Source organism: Canis lupus, chromosome X (assembly GCF_003254725.2).
Source record: "Canis lupus dingo isolate Sandy chromosome X, ASM325472v2, whole genome shotgun sequence".
In the NCBI taxonomy this organism is placed as follows: domain Eukaryota; kingdom Metazoa; phylum Chordata; class Mammalia; order Carnivora; family Canidae; genus Canis; species Canis lupus.
The window spans coordinates 56,014,728-56,031,765 of NC_064281.1; the positions used below are offsets into that span (position 1 = coordinate 56,014,728).

The 17,038-nt window shown below is 48.7% G+C and overlaps 1 protein-coding gene and 1 long non-coding RNA gene across 2 annotated transcripts in view; one reads left to right on the forward strand and one right to left on the reverse strand.

The window, feature by feature from the left end:
* Window positions 1–10,013, reverse strand: part of LOC112671838 (uncharacterized) — a 31,840-nt gene extending 21,827 nt beyond the window's left edge. Inside the window, exons 1-2 of the long non-coding RNA XR_003143880.3 lie at window positions 9,766–10,013; window positions 9,601–9,641 (exon numbers count right to left, since the gene is read on the reverse strand). This is a non-coding gene — a long non-coding RNA (uncharacterized LOC112671838). The remainder of the gene's footprint in view (window positions 1–9,600; window positions 9,642–9,765) is intronic.
* The window catches only part of NHSL2 (NHS like 2), a 249,592-nt gene that overhangs the window by 164,524 nt on the left and 68,030 nt on the right, over window positions 1–17,038 (forward strand). The gene's annotated exons all lie outside the window — the stretch shown is intronic.

Sequence of the window (17,038 nt, forward strand, 5' to 3'; positions counted from 1 at the left end):
TGCTACGTTCAGGACCAGAGGGTTGTCTCTGCCTTTTCCTGGGGACTCAGCTGGCCCAGTGGTTACAGGGAGTTGTCCAGGGCCAGCCAGTTCTAGAAGCAGCCCTAGAACGGGGATCTCACAGGGTGTCGGAGCAAAGGAAGCTACAGGAAAACAACTTAGAATGTGCTCCAGCCATGGTGACTGTCACTGGGGTCCACCTGACAGAGCTGGGCTTGATTTGACCTCCTAGGTGGGCTTAATTTGGGCCCCTGTGGGGCCCCAGCTAACAGCAGGTATTCTGGACATTGAAGTGTCTTTGGAATCTTCTGGGGACATACTCTTCTGAACCCACCATTAGGTGAATGGCCCAGCCACCACCTCATAGCATCCTGCTTCTCTGCCACAGAGCTGGAGGCTCAGGACCCACAGGTGTTAAGTGGAGATACTCTGCAGCCCAGTACAGGAGCTTGAGGATCACTTTCCTCATAAGTGCTGGCACTACAGCTCGGGACACTTACAGGCTGCTATTTCATTTCTTAGAAATCATTCTACATCTCCAATGCCAGCTCCAGTCTAGGGTCATCCTAGAAGCAGTAGCTGCTAGACCAGCTTCTGGCAGCATGAGGAAGTGGCCTCAGGGCCACTTCTCCCTCTCTTTCCCACTCCACCTCCTGACCCATTTCACCTCCTGCACCCTGCCTTTCCCCAGCACTGTACCTGCTCACTCATCATCCTTAGCAGTCCCAGAAGCCTTGGTTGAACACTTAGTCCCACTGGGCTAACTAGAGAAAGGACTGGTTTGCCTCTCGGCCCTGGCTGCCCAGGAGATAAGCACAGGAAACATCTGGTGGTCTAAGGGAGGAGGTGAGGCCCAACCACAGGAGGTAGGTCTATCCTAAGGTCACCCGGAAGATCCTTATGGAAGAAGAAAGCACCTCTTCCATTGCCCCTTATCTGCAAATGTCCTTTCTTCAGAGCTCTGACTCAGGCCTGCATCTACTCTCACTCTATACCCTCTCCTTTGGCAGTAAAGGACACATCTACAGACTTCCATAGGCTTAGCCTTCATATCTCTATTCCCCAATTAAACTAACATTTAACTGCTCTATCTCGACCTGAATGTTCCACAAGGACCTCACAGTCAGCTAAGCACACTTCGCACTACCCTTCACCCTTGCAAAGAGGCTCCCCTTTCTCTCATCCATTTTCTCTTGGTGATACTACCATCTCTCCAGTAACCCAAACTCAAAACTAGAGTCAATGTCTGCTCTTCTCTCTCCCTTCCCTCACAATTAAAATTTTCACTCATCCATCCATCCACCCACCCATCCATCCATCCATTCAACAAGTGTTTACTGTTGAGTCTTCCTCTGAGACCTGGCAGCCTCTCCTCTTATCCACTGTCAGTGTGAGTCCAGACCTTTGTTACTTCTGGCCTGTTCCAAAACTGGGCTCCACCTTTGCCCTTCTCCTGACCATGCCTAGTGCAGCAAGCCACCAGAGTGATCTGACCCTGCACTCTCATGCTATGAACCCAAGCTTTGCTAATTTGGGGCAGGGAGGTCAGGATTGCTCCCAATGTGTGCCCCACTTGTCCCAGGTGGTCCAGGGGATCATTTGCACATGATCTAGAGAAAACTTTTTTCTTTTACCTTTCAGAATTCTGCATATATTTTAATGTGTATCAGAAAAAAAAATATAACTAGCAAATCTAACCCATGGTTTCTCATATATTTTTTATTGGGGCAAGATTAAATGTTCTAAAGTGAGTCTTTTAAAATAAAATAGTTAAGTAAATAGTAAATAGTATTACCGGTGGTGCATGGAAATGGAAAAAGTTGAAAATTGCCTTAAGTTTGGGAAGCACCTGTTTCTAGGGTAAAGTGTATGTTCCTTAGCACGACGTGAAGACTTTCCATGATTGGACACACCTACTTCTCCAGCCTTACTTCCTGTTACTTCCTTGATGATCTAGCCATCTTGAATGACTTTTGGTTTTCCAATACACCATGCTCATTCAACTTCCATGCTTTCACAAACGCACTACCTTTGGCCTGGAATGCCCCCCTTCAAGCCTCCGTCTTCTCTTGGCAATTTCCTATTCATCCTTGAAAGCTCGGACTGAGTGTCTCCTCTTCTCTGAAGCCTTCCCTGACTGATCTCTTTCTTCCATACAAAATTTATTAACAGTTTATCCTTTCATCCTCTGTACTAATTTGGTACTTGTACATAATTCTATCATTACTGGCAATGTCTTTTCAATGTGCTTTCATTTGTCTTTTTTTTAAATTAAGATTTTAATTTTTTAAGAGCAGTTTAGGTTCATAAAAATTGAGAAAGCATAGAGATTTCCTATATACCCCCAGCCCCTCTCACACACACACAGCCTCCCCCATGGTCAACAACTCCCACCAGAGTGGGACATTTGTTATAATTGATAAATCTATATTGACACATCATTATCACCCAAAACCCGTAGTTCACATTACAGTTCATTCTTGGTGTTGCATATTCTGTGGGTTTGGACAAATGTATGATGACATGTACCCATCATTATGGTATCATACAGAGTATTTTTACTGCCCTGAGCATCTGTGTTCCAAGTAGTCATCCTTCCCCTACCCACCCCCAAACTCCAGCAACCACTGATCTTTTTATTGTCTCCCTGGTTTTTGCTTTTGCCACAATGTCATATAGTTGGAATTACCTGGTATGTAGCCTTTTCAGATTGGGTTGTCATTTTTATGGTTGTTGTGACATGCTTATCTCCCCTACCAAAATGTGAGTTTCTCAAAGACGAGAGCTAAAACTTATTTATCAAAGGGTGGGAAAGAGCTGTTGACCAGGCCTCGGAAGGCTTGAGTTCTGATCTCTCTTGCCTGTGAACCAGCAGAGTGATCTTAGGCAATTCATTCACTTCTGCTACCTTCATCCTTCAGCTATAAAAGGCTATTAATTTGAGGCACCTGGGTGGCTCAGTCAGTTAAGTGGCCAACTTGATTTCAGTCCAGGTCATGATCTAAGGGTCGTGATATCGAGCCCCATGTTTGCTCCACACTCAGCATGGAACCTGCTTGAGATCCTCCCTCTCCCTCTGCCCCTCTCCCCCTTGCTCATACTCTGTCTCTCAAATAAATAAATAAATCTTTTTAAAAACCTATTCATTCTTAAAGGAGATCCTTAGGCCAACACAACCCCGCCCACCCCCCAAGGGTGATTGAGAAGATGTAGCGTGAGATAGCTAGAAAAACTTTTAGAAAGTTGAAATTGCTTTTCAAATGAAAGGAGAGTGATTATGATTGCAAATGGGGGAATACCATGGGTCTTCCCTAAGAATGGAACCAGTAGTGAGCCCGGCATGTTTGGAGGACCATGGGGAGTGGCCAGGCTGAGCAATGCAGCTGCAAAGCAGGTGGGGTGCAGGTGGACGTAGCACTGGGATGGCCACAGCTTGTGGAAGCATAGGTTGCTTTGACACTGGAAAACCTTGTCTGCCAAGCTTATGAGTTGGAATTGATTTCCCACCAAATTCCACACCCTTTTCTATCTCTTGATTGAGTTATAGCCCTGTTGGCTTATGAATCTGGATGGGGTAGGGGGAGACAGATTGCCAGTGCCACCCTAACTACACAGCATGTGCAGAGCTGGGCATATAGGCACCATCTATTTGAACCTCTATCTCACATAGAAGGGAAAAGGAAGCAATATCACACACCTATAGTACACCAGCATCTTTCATCCACAACTTTAACTTAACCCTCAGAAGAACCTCCACACAGGGGTTGTTGATGCCATTTTACAGATGAGAAAATTGTGACTCAGGGGGAGGGCTGCCTCAGGGTCTGATGACAAGGAAGTCATAGAGCCAGTATTGGAGCCCAAGTCTTTCTGACTGTCACACTTGTTCCTATTGCCATGTGCTTCTTGGCATCTTTGCCACTGTGGCAGGAATTAGTAACCCTGAAGAGCAGGTGTGGTGAAATGAAGGTTCTGCGGTTCTGTTCTGGCAGGACTAGCCAATCTCTATAGCAACAAGGACTGCAATCTCCAGCCTGGTAGAAGTCCCACCACCATATCTCTATTTGATGGCACGTTTGTGTTGTGAGAATAATTAAACTCATTGGAGGCTCTGTATTGGGTCCAGAAACTGGAGCTGAGGATTACTGATCTAGCAAGAGAGTGGAGTATTCTTGAATTTAAGCCTAAACCCGGTGTTGAGGGGGCTTTGGATGCAGACAGAATTGGTATCATGCTGCTTTCTGATCACCCCTAACCCCAGCAGCCATATCTGTGCTGTGAACAAGGTGGTCTGGGCTCCAAGATGAAAATGAGTCCACTTTTATCTTCACTGTACCTAAACAAAATGCAGAAGTCATCTAATTGCATTTGTGAGGTGTTTTCGTAGTAGACCCAGCCCTTTCATATTCATACGCCTCTCAAATTCTCACAATTCTTGATTTCAGTGTGATGGATGCTAAAAAGGGCAAGGGCTTCTGAGAGAGTCAGGTGGCCTCTATGCCCCTGGGGGCCTTCTTCCCAAAGACCTATTTCCTAACCTGACTTAAGGAGCCCATTGGAGGGATGCCTCAGTGGCTCTGTGACTGAGCGTCTGTCTTTGGCTCAGGTCATTCTGGGATTGAGTCCCACATCAGGCTCCCTGCAGGGAGCCTGCTTCTCCCTCTGCCTATGTCTCTGCTTCTCTCTCTGTGTGTCTCTCATGAATAAGTGGATAAAATATATTTTTAAAGGATCCCATTGGGACAACCTGGGTGGCTCAACGGTTTAGCGTCACCTTCAGCACAGGGCTTGATCCTGGACACCCGGGATCGAATCCCATGTCGGGCTCCCTGCGTGGAGCCTGCTTCTTCCTCTGCCTGTGTCTCTGCCTCTCTTTGTGTGTTTCTCTCATGAATAAATAAATAAAATCTTTAAAAAAAATAAAGGATCCCATTGGAAGGTGGTATGGAAGAAGTTGAAACTCTAGGCCACCAAACAAAATATTTCCTGGTGCTCCTCACCTCCCACAACCAAGAGACATGTTGGGGGTGGAAGCATGAGCTCTGGCGCTTGGGACTAATCATGATAGCCACACACACTTCCTGGGACAGAACTGGAAGGGAAGCAAAAAGTGGGTATAAAAAGTGCAATGGCCAACCTAAGGGCAGAATAACAGCGAAATGCCTACATAAATCTGATGCATCCCACCTCACTGAGGTAGGATAGAGCCATAAAGAGCTAATTAGAAGGACAGTTGGGCAACATGGACAATGCTTATGATGAGGGTTCCATGCAAAAAAGCACAGTACAAAATTGTATCTGTGCTGAACTTTTTTTAATAAATTTTTATTTATTTATGATAGTCACACAGAGAGAGAGAGAGAGAGAGGCAGAGACACAGGCAGAGGGAGAAGCAGGCTCCATGCACGGGGAGCCCGACGTGGGATTCGATCCTGGGGCTCCAGGATCGCGCCCTGGGCCAAAGGCAGGCGCCAAACCGCTGCACCACCCAGGGATCCCTGTGCTGAAGTTTATAAACCCTGTATAAGTATGTCTGCACACGAGCAAGGACAGGAAGACAATTGTGGAAAAAGCAAACCTTGATTTATTGTGAGTGGAAGGCCTGTTGGTGAGTTATTCTTTCCCTTAGATTTCCACTAATGTTGTTATAACATCATTTGTGCAAAGAAAAATAAAAACCATTAACATACAGAACAATTGCACTAGCAAATCATTCTGTCAGGCTGAAGAAACCAAATCATATCATTTCTCTGAGCCAGAAAACACACTTGAAAGACATCACTCCAAGAGCAAAGGCCTCTTTTTACGGAAAGAAGCAGCTACAGGAAATGGGGAGATGTGTGGATTTAGTGTGGGCCGCCCCAGGTGTAAGTCCAAGCTCTGAGCCTTACTTTTGAGTTTTGGAGGGGGGATAGAGTTTATTTCACCCCTGGTACCCTCCTTTTCTTCATCTGGAATGTAAGGATACTAATAATAGCCATCCCCCCTTACTGGATGGAGGTTGTTTCACAGGGCTTTGTGTGGTGGGAAATGCTGCCTGGTGTAAAGCCTTCTCCTGGCATATATACAAATACTTTGAGACAAAAGCATTAGGCACTGTTTGCCACTGTCCCGCATCAGTTGACAGCAGAGTTAGGTTGGCCTGTGCTGCAAGGTCTTGTCTTCTCTGAGCACTGGATGCCACTGAAATTTGATTAAGCCAGTCAAGCTTTCCGGTTTTAGCTAGGGTTGGGGAATAATTGGTAAAATATCATGGGCATTCCCCTTCCTCTAAAATGCTTAAACTTCATGGAGAGAAGATTAGAATAATTGATAAAGAACATGACAAACGGGATCCCTGGGTGGCGCAGTGGTTTAGCGCCTGCCTTTGGCCCAGGGCGCGATCCTGGAGACCCTGGATCGAATCCCACGTCGGGCTCCAGGTGCATGGAGCCTGCTTCTCCCTCTGCCTGTGTCTCTGCCTCTCTCTCTCTCTCTCTCTCTCTGTGACTATCATAAATAAATAAAAATTAAAAAAAAACATGACAAAGACTTTTTCAGCTGCTCTGACTCTCAGCCAGACTTGGCGTACTAGCTGTACGCCTTCAGGCAAGTAACCTAAGCTCTCGGGATGCCCATTACCTCCTTGGTCTGATGGAATTAGTAGTGCCTGCCCCGGCATGGTTGTGAGAATGAAATGAGGTTCTGGCATGTAGTGAGCAAAGAGCATGGGTCTGCTGTCTTTATTACTGCTTGCAACTGTTAGAGTAGTGGGGTGCCTAGGTGGCTCAGTTGGTCAAGCATCCAACTCTTGGTTTTGGCTCAGGTCATGATCTCATGGGTTGTGAGCTTGAGCCCAGTGTTGGGTTCCATGCTCAGCAGGGAGTCTGCTTAAGATTCTCTCTCCCTTTGTCCCTCCCCCTGCTCTCTCTCTCTCTCTCTCTCTCTCTCTCTTTCAAATAAATAAATCTTTACAAACTACTGTGAGAGTAAGAAGGATCTTTAGGGATCACCAAATCAAGGGTTTCTCAATGAGTGTGGAGAGGGGTGTGGAGGGAGTCTTGGGGGAGCACAGTGTGTATATATTATTATTTTTGCCTGTCAGCATTGAAAAATCCTCTGTGGGAAAGACAGACTTTTTGCCTAGCATGGTGGGACCCAGGTATCTTAATAAAGGTGAGATATGTATTTGGAAACCACTCATCTGGGCAGCCTGGGTGGCTCAGTGGTTTAGCGCCTGCCTTCAGCCCAGGGCGTGATCCTGGAGTCCCAGGATCCAGTCCCACATCGGGCTCCCTGCACGGAGCCTGCTTCTCCCTCTGCCTGTCTCTGCCTCTCTCTCTTTGTGTCTTTCATGAATAAATAAATAAAATCTTAAAAAAAAAAAGAAACCACTCATCTCCCACACAACTTTCATTTTACAGACCCAAGAGGTAAGGTGATATGCCCAAGGTCACCAGTGATTAATGTGGATCACACAGTCCAGCTGCTCTCTCCCCACCACACCGCTGTCACCACTGCCCAGGAGTGGTCCCCATGTCCTCTGGGATTGCCCCATTGCCATGGTGGAGATGCCCTGTGCCACATGGCCATGTCCATATGACCATTATCAAGCTGAGAGAAACCAGACAAGACTCTGACATTGAGAAGAAGCAAAAGTGATGTTTGAGATAACAAGGAGAGATGTTCCTGGTAGGGAGTCCTGTACACTGACAGGTCAGCGCCGCATCACCCCCGGCAGTACTTCCAAACAATCTGAGCTAAGGCAGCCTCTTAAATGCCATCTGCATACCTGTGGGGGTAAATGGTCTTTGATGAAAGCTTCATCTCTCTCAATAGCAGATTTCCTGTTTAAAAAGTCAATCTCCTGTCAAATTCTCTGAGAGCACAGATGGAGGGTTGGAGGGATCCTGGGAGCAGGATAAGGCTCTCAATCGCTCCCTGTCATCTGGGTGGAGTGTGTTCTTTGAGTCTACTTTCTGGCATTGGAGATGGTGGCACAGAGCCACCTCTATGAATTCCTCTTGTGAACTTTGTAGACTTGGGGGTCAGGCAGGTGCTGCGGTCTTAGGCTTGCCTCAGAGAAGATATGGCCCTCTCCTGTGCCACATAATGGATAAAAGGCACATACCATCTCTAGCACACTGCTCCTTTGAAATATTCTGACCCACCCAGCAGCCTGGGGCCTTGCTCCTGCTTCAGGGACTGGATTTCTGGGATTTCTGGCTTCTGTGACTTAGCTCCTTACACTTCTGCCTTGGCTTTTATTGACAAACACTGATGCTTCCACCTTCTCCCTTTCCATACACTTGGGTATCTCCACCCCACACCATGACTATCTTCCTGGACATCTGCCCCAGCCTTTGGTTCTGTTACCAGCTCCCTCCTATTGTCTGGGTGCTACAGAGCCTGGCTTGGGGGATGGGAGCTGTCTTCTCAGAGTAAAGAGCAAAACTGGAAAAGTTGAGATCTAATTTGGTGGTCACAGAGCCCAAGGTCACAGCGCTGGCTCTTAGGATGAAGATAGCCTCCATTCCTACCATTGCCAGGCCTCCAACCCCTCAAACATGAGATCTGTGTTATGGAAACTGACACACACCAACCATTCCCCACCCCTTACCACCCAGTACAACAGTTTGCCCTGACTCCACCAAAAAGAGCTCAAAAACCTGAGTCAGGGAAACAAAAGACAAATACCAGGCAAGACTCTAAGCTATAGACTCTTGCCATCCCAGACATGGCCCTAGCCATGCATGATGGTGGCTCCTACTGCAGCAAAAGCAGCCAGCTCCAGCCCAGAGGGGGCCAGAAGAGAAGTGACTGCTGAGGTTGATGACACATTCAGGCCTGTGTGAGGCGAGCCCAGGGATGACAGCCAATCAGAGACCAAGCTGAGAATAAGATCAACGATGTTTCTGAAGGGAAGCCCTCCTGAGCCTTAGGTGGAGGTCCAGCAGGTTCAGGAGGAATACTAGAAGATACAGGCCAGCCACAGCTTAGCCTCTTCCAAACCAAGCAGCATTCTAAGCACTTTTTAAAAAAGATTTTATTTATTTATTAGAGACACACAGAGAGAGAGAGGCAGAGACATTCACAGAAGGAAAAGCAGGCTTCCGGTGGGAAGCCCGATGTGGGACTCAATCCCAGGACCCCGGGATCATGACCTGAGTCAAAGACAGACACTCAACCACTGAGCCACCCAGGTGCCCCCACATTCTAAGCACTTTGCAGATATTAACTCATTCGATCCACACAACAACCTTATAGTATACTATATAGTAGATAAGTAGTTCTATTATCTCCTAAAGGAGCTATTTGAATTAGAAACTGCAAATTCTATAACAAATATATTGATCAGAAATTGAGGCCCTGGGGGGATTAAGTAACTTGCCCAGGGCACGCAGGAGGAGACTGAGATTTGAGCCCAGGCAGTAGGGCTTCCAAGTCTGTCTTCTTAGCTGCAATGCTAATCTGCCAACAAGAGGAAGCTAAGACAGTCGGGCCCCCTTGGCCCTCCACCCACTCTCTGGGTTAAGACTGGACTTCAGTCTCAACTAAGAATTAGCAGATGATTCTCAACCCGGAGAGATTGCAAATACTGTCAATGTCTGGGTTTCCCACCTGAGAAATCCAGATTCAGTTGGTCTGAGATGAAGTCCAGCCTGTGGAGAATGCAGAGGGCAGGGTGAACAGTAGTTTGGGAGAAGCTCCTCAACTTAAAAACACACAGCATCAAAAAAAAAAAAAAAAAAAAAAAAAAAAAAAAAACACACAGCATCAGGGTACCTGGGTGGCTCAGTGGTTAAGCGTCTGCCTTCAGCTCAGGTCATGATCCTAGGGTCCTGGGATCGAGTCCTGTGTTGAGCTCCCTGCAGGGAGCCTGCTTTTCCCTCTGCCTCTCTCTGTGTGTCTCTCACGAATAAATAAGTAAAATCTTAAACACACACACTCTCTCTCACACACACACATACACACACACAGCATCTCTCCCATCCTGACAAACAGCTACCTCCCAGCTCTGCCTCACCCTCCAGTTATGGCCCTATCTCTTTCCTCTAACTACAACCAGACTTCCGGAGAGGTGTCTCCACTTCCCTCCCACTTCCCTCCTTAACCTGCTGTGGGTTGGCCTTCAGGAAGCCAGCCTTGCCAAGGTTACCCTTTCAGTGTTGACACAGCAGAACATTCACTGCTTGGGCCTCAGCCTACTTAAATCCTTGAATGCAGATGACAACATCAGCGGTCCTTGCTTCTAGAAACTCACCCTCTCCCAACTCTGGGAACACAATGCGTTCTCCTCGTCTGGGAGTTTCACTCATCTTTTTTTTTTAAGATTTATTTATTTATTCATGAGACAGAGAGAGAGAGAGAGAGAGAGAGGCAGAGACACAGGCAGAGGGAGAAGCAGGCTACATGCAGGGAGCCCAACGCGGGACTCGATCCCAGGTCTCCAGGATCACATCCCCGGCTAAAGGCAGCGCTAAACCGCTAAGCCACCCGGGCTTCCCTCACTCATCTTTTTAGATGGCTTTTTGTAACAAGCCATGCAAATAGGTTCTGAAGATGGGGCCTCAGGAGACCCAGCCCTGCCCCTGCCCTTGAGGAGTTGAGAGTCTTATCATCACTGGAGAGGCGCTCAGCACCCTTGAGGCAACAAAGTGGTTCCCCTAAGAGAAGCCCTGACTCCTTCCTTCAAGCTACTTCCCTCTCTGCATCTCTGGCAAAAATGAGAAAGAGAAGGGTGCCTGGGTGGCTCAGTCTGTGAAGCCTTTGCCTTTGGCTCAGGTCATGATCTCAGAGTCCTGGGATCAAGCCCCATATCAGGCTCCCTGCTCGGTGGGGATCCTGCTTCTTCCTCTCCCGCTCCCTCTGCTGTTCCTCTGCTTGTTCTCTCTCTCTCTCTCTCTCTCTCTCTCTCTGTCAAATGAGTAAATAAAATCTTCTTTAAAAATGAAAAGAGAACAAAGTTCCAGTGACATCTCTTTTCACCCTGGGAGCAAGAACCCAGGATGCCTCCCTTCTGATTAGAAGATAATTAGTGACCAAGACGAGGTGTGGTTTATCTACCTGTGTTCATTTTGCCAGTAGGGTCATGGAGTCCCTTTGTAATGAGCTTCTGGCACAGGTGACCTGTTTCCTGGGTCCTTATTCTTCTAAACACACAGAGACAATTTTGAACAGGATAGGTTTTATTTTTTATTTTTTTATTTTTTGAGAATGAGAAAGACAGAAAGAGAGCAGCAGGAGAGGGGAAAGAGAGAAGAAGAGAGAGAACCCCAAGCAGGCTCCAAAACCCCTGAGATCATGACCCAAACCAAAATCAAGAGTTGGACCTTCAACTGACTGAGCCCCCCAGGTGCCCCTGAACAAGATATGCTTTAAGTGTTTTCGAGCCAATGATTCCCTCATGCTTTGTGCCCTGGGAAATAGAATCTGCTATTGCTAGAATCTGCAGTGTGCTGGCAAGATGGAGGTGGGAGAAGTGGTGAAGAAGGCCAGCAGGGTTCTCCACCTGATGCCATGGAGAGCAGGACTCGATGCTGGATCTCACTAATCTCTGGCTGTTGGACATTGGAAAAGCCTCTTTCCCTCTCTGAGCCTCAGCTCTCTCCCTGTTACTGGGACTACCATCATTAGTACCTGCCCCTGTACTGAGGATGCTGGGAGGTGACCTCTACGTGCTGTAGGCGTGATCCTCTGCCACAGTAGGCACTCACCAAGAGGTGGGGAAACTGTATTGAACTGCATTCAGCTGTGGTGCACGGGCTCTGTCTGGGCCAGGAGAGAAAGTGTGTGTGTGTGCAAGAGAGACTTGCAAAAAACAAGGCCTATCTCTGTGCACGTCTCTCCTCTGGGAAGGAAGGGGCCCACACAGTGACAATAGACCAGGGGCGCTGACTCAGACAGCCAGTTCCTGCTCACTTCCCCTCACTGCAGGACAGCGGCTGGGCTGAACTGGAGGTCAGCCCTCTGTGGGGCTCTGACTCGGGCCTTTGGCTGAGAACCTTACCTAGAGAAAGACAGCACCCCTCGCTGGTCTGCTGGGACAGGACCCACTGAAGCAGTGTGGCTGGGGGTGGGTGGTGGGGGCAGAAGGAAGTAGGAAAGTAGAGAGAAGAACCTCACTTGTTGAATCCAGCGTTGCTTTCCCTGGGCGGTGCAGCCCAGGGACCCCTGCACAGGCACCAGAGCATATGACCAATGGGGTCAAACTGACTTAGCTGGGGTGCAGGGAAACAGAGTTCTGGAGGAGTCCCTGGGTACCTACGGAGGAGCCTGGGGACGGGGCTTGGAGCAGTGTGGGACCCCTCGGCCCCCTGCCTACAGTGCAGGCCCACAACACACTTCCTCACATGAGGATTTACTGGATGTGGCACCTTGGTCATCTACACCTCTAGGATGGAGAGAGCCGAGTTTGTCACCCTCTTCTGGAGCCGGGGAGGTGAGTCACTGGGGGAGAAGGGTCTCATGCTCAGCAGCCCCAGCCGTCTGTGGGTTCACTTAGTACTGGAGGTATGCAAGGAGGGGCAGCACGACCACTTGGCTGAGGTGCTATAAAAGGAATTCAGATTTGGGTGGCTCTGGAGGAAGAGAGGGTGGATGTGATCACATCCGAACCCTGATAATCTGGGATTCTAAAGGGATATAAAAGCGACCAAGGAGCTGTTAGTGTGTGTGTGTGTGTGTGTGTGTGTGTGTGTGTGTGTGTGTGTGTAAGGTGTAAGAAATACCATATAGCTTATTTTCTATAAATTGACTTCACGTACTTTCTGCTCATTTAGAAGGGGAAAATGCCATAGGTCAATCTTGGGGTTTTACCCCTTCCTGGACTCTTGCTGAAATGCTATTTTTTTTTCAATACCAAAGAATAGGGGCAGGGAGGGGCAGGAAAGAGATGCCTATCTTAACACTGGTCCTCCTTTCACACAGGTTACTAGTGAGGGACCCAGAGCTTTCTCACCCCAGTTCCAGCCAAATCTCCTGGCATTAGGGTGGAATAACATTCAGAGTCCTGAGGCACACCAGCTCCCCTCTCTGGCTTGGGCGGAGAGGATGAGCCTGGACAGGGGAGGTGATGCTGCAGTCCAGTCGCCTGCCCTTGCAAATGAACTGGAGACTCCAGTCCCGGCTGCCGAGGTAGCTGGCAGGGCAGTATGTGAGATCATGCTGTGTCTCCGGGGTTCTAGGTGGTCTTTTGTGGCAAGAATGTGCTCAAGAGGAGTCTATGAGCTAAAGGAGCTTGACAAGTATAGTGATGGGACCAAGAGCAAAATACGGTGAGGAACACATGCTGTTTGGCATAGAGAAGAAATCACAGGAAAGTGGTCTTTAGTCTTCAGACCTTTGAAGAGCTGTCACAGCGGGATGGGAGTAGATGGGTCAGAGGGGGCTCAGGCGGTGGAGCTGGAGCCTGTGGATAAGGAGGGACTTTCTAGCAGCCTCCTCAGGGGCAGTCTTGAAAAGGAGTGAGGAGTCTGGGGGAGTCTTTGGACAGGTTGCCTTTCTCACAGTCACCAGGCAGGCCCTTGGGAAGACAAGGGTGAGGGAGAGCTGGCTTTCCTCCTCTAAGGAGGAGGAGGGGGAAAGAGGCCCTGCCCTCACCCAGGGATGCAGGCTTGGCCCCACCCTGCACTGCATTCCCTCCTCCCACCTCCACCCTCCACTGATAACTCCCTCCCTGGTACCCTGTCTCTCTCTCTCCCTTTGGGCTCCCTGCTTCCACTCTTGCCCCCTCCAATCATTGTCCACTCTGCAGCCAGAGCACAACTTGATAAAATGGACCTGGTGGCTCCAGGTCCTCTCATGGCCACCCACTGCCTACTGGTAAAAGTCCAAGATGTATTTCTCTTCTCTTTCACTTCCTTGCTACTCTTTAAAAACAGAGCAGAGATAGCATCGTTTCTCACTAACACAGCTCTGACATTTCATAAATCTATGTCCTAGACAACTGGAAAGAGCTATATTTAACCTTCTGCCTTGTAGCTTTTAATGTAGGGACTTGCTTCAGGCACTGCCTTCTAATGCCACAGGAGACCAGAGCTTTTCTTTGTTCTCTGCAAGCTAGAGGCAGCCTCTGCCTTCAACAGGATGATGCGAGCTGCTCGGTTGGCCAGCTGCCTCAGAACACCCACCTTCCTCTCTCTCTGTCCAGGGGAAGGAGGTCCCCGTCCTATCTCCTGGCATGTGCTCCTTCATCTTTCTTATCTGCAAATACTTGAAAGACTCCTTATGAACCCCATAGCTGGAGAAGGGGAACAGCAGGTGATCATGAGAATAGGACACAGGACAGGGCCAGGAGATGTGGGCTGGGCTAGGGGAGAGAGCCAGGAGAAAAGAAAACATATTGTTGGGAGTCTAGTGGTGACTGTAGGACAGGGAGAGGCAGTAATGCTGAGTAATGTGCCAGGCCCTGTATGCAAAGTTCTGCATGTCTTGCCTCAGTGTGACCCTCACAGCAAGGAGGTTAGGTACTATCATTACCTACATCGTATTCCACTGAGGAGACTGGGGCTCAGAGCTGTCTGGTGACTTACCCAAAGCCACACACACAGCTTGAAAGCTACAGAACTGAGATCGAGTCCAGCCCTGTCAAACTCCAAAGCCCAGGTGCTTTGCTCAGTCCCAGGACATCCCTGACTTGAGTTGGCACTGCCTCCTGGAGCAGTCTACATGTGCTAACCTCCCTGACTTCCTCAAGTGTCCTTGAGCACTTGAGCCCCTTGCAGGCTCTTTCTGTACTGCCCACCACCCAGGCCCCAGGCCTATCTCAAGCTCTGCCCTTAGCTGTGGAGCCTAGCCCAGGAGATGAGGTGTTCTCCATCCTGCTGGGCTGACTGCTTCCCACCTCTGCTTCCACATTCTGTTCTCTTCTGCCTTGCAGACGGCAGCTACTGGGACCAGTCACGTGAAAAAAAATGAGCCAGACAGTTCTTTTCTCACTGTTACCTAGACACCCAGGTGTGGGGAATGAGAGTCACTGCAGACGCTGGTAGGGAAACCCTCACTGAGCCGGCAAAGGGACAGCTCCAGAGCCAATGGATGAAGCAATAGAGTGGTAATAACAACCTCATTTGTAGGGCACTTTACTATTTACCGACTGCTTTCGTAGTCAGTGTAGTCATAGGGAGGAGAACTCCAAGGTGATCTTAATGGTACACCATGCAGCTCTAAAGAACATTGAATTACATGGTGAGAAAATGATTCTCGTGCCCTTCTCTTTCTAGCAATCTGATTACATTAAAGAGGTCGCAGTGTGGAGCTCTTCTTCCACCTCTATAATGCTTGCTAATCTTCTTTTGGAACAAAGCAAGAGCAGGCCTCAGGCTTGAAGCCATTGACAGGCATTGAGATCTGCATAGGATTTAATTACTCTGCCCACTTTCCACTGTATTCATTTTTACAGTGACTTTCTCTTTAGGGCAAGCAAAACTCCTTCTGTTTTGGTTTTGTGGGGTGCCAAAGACAATTTCCTTTCATAGAAATTTATTTAGGCAAAAAAAAACGTTCCCGCTGAGAAAAAGGTACAGTCGGCTGTTGATAGAACCAATGGTGGGATGCCTGGATGGCTCAGTGGTGGAGCGTCTGCTTTTGGGTCAGGTCATGATCCCAGGGTCCTAGGATCAAGTCCTGCATTGGGCTCCCCGCGGGAGGCCTGCTTCTCCCTCTGCCTATGTCCCTGCCTCTCTCTGTGTGTCTCTCATGAATAAAATAAAAATAAAATATTTTTAAAAGAACTGGTGGGGCCCAGATAGGGCAAAGCTCACCCAAGGGGTACCTACATGGCTGAAACTTGAGCACCACTGGAATGTGGCATTCAATCAGCACCGAGTTCATCAGTGTGGTCTCTAAGGCTCTGCACAGTCTGCTCTTACTAGCGTCCTGGATTTCCTTGGCCCTTAGTCTCCTCTGTCCCCCATACTATACCCTTCCATGCCTGCCAGCCTTTGATCAAGCTATGCCCTCCACAGTGTCTCTCCCACATCCCTTGTCTACCCATCAAACACAAACTCATTCTTCAAGACTCAATGTATATGGTACCTCCTCCAGGAAGCTGACCTTTGGCAAAGCACTAGATTCACTTATTTCCCTGTTCCGATGTCTCTCCCATGACTGTAATTATTTGCTTATAGGCCCCTATCTTCTACCCTGTTGGTTCCAAATGTATTTTATGAGGAAAACTTAGGGGTTGGGGGTGCGGGGAAGAGAATAAAATGTAACTCTGAGTGAGGCCTGTGTGCAGTGATTGGGCCCTGGAGGCTATCACAGCTCCTGGGATCAACTTGGAATTAAGGTTTTCCAGATGCCAAACCAGAGCCTACAAACAGGCCACAAAGCCTATCTGGGGACTGCTACTGGGGGGTTGTTGCAGGTCACATGTATTGGGGTGCCTTTGGGATTAATACCTAGGCTCTAGGGGCTTTTGGGTGGCTCCATCAGTTAAGTGTCTGCCTTCGGCTCAAGCTACAATCCTAGGGCCCTGGGATCATGGGCTCCCTGCTCAGCAGGGAGCTTCTCCCTCTCCCTCTGCTGCTCCCCCTGCTTGCACTCAATTCTCTCTCTCTCTCTCTCTCTCTCTCTCAAATAAATAAGATATTTTTTTAAAAACCCACCTAGGATCTAAAGAAAGGAGGTAGTATTGGTTCAAGGGAAAAGGTGGGCTGTGATGCTGTCCTAATGACAGCCTCAGCTGACCCCAGAAGAAGCTGTGGAACTGGGTTAGCCCTTCAGAGTCATTCTGACTCAGGGTGAGGGGATCAGGCATTGATACCATGGCACATCGGCCAGTCTTTAGATGCAGTCTGCCTCCAGGGAGTGAACTTGGCCTTGGGCGAGGCAGCACTCCTCTGAGGAAGTGGCTGGACAAGGCCCAAAGAGGATTTTCGGCCAGCAGCACTGGGTCCTGGGGGGACCTGGAGGGGCATTACTGTGTCTCCCATAAGAGCCTGATCAGAGCCCGTGCTCTGAGGCCTCAGTGCTGGGGAGGCAAGGAATAGTGATTTGGAGGGCAGAGTGTGTGGCTGTCAAGAGGTGGTGACTGGAAGAGCCTACTAAGCATTTG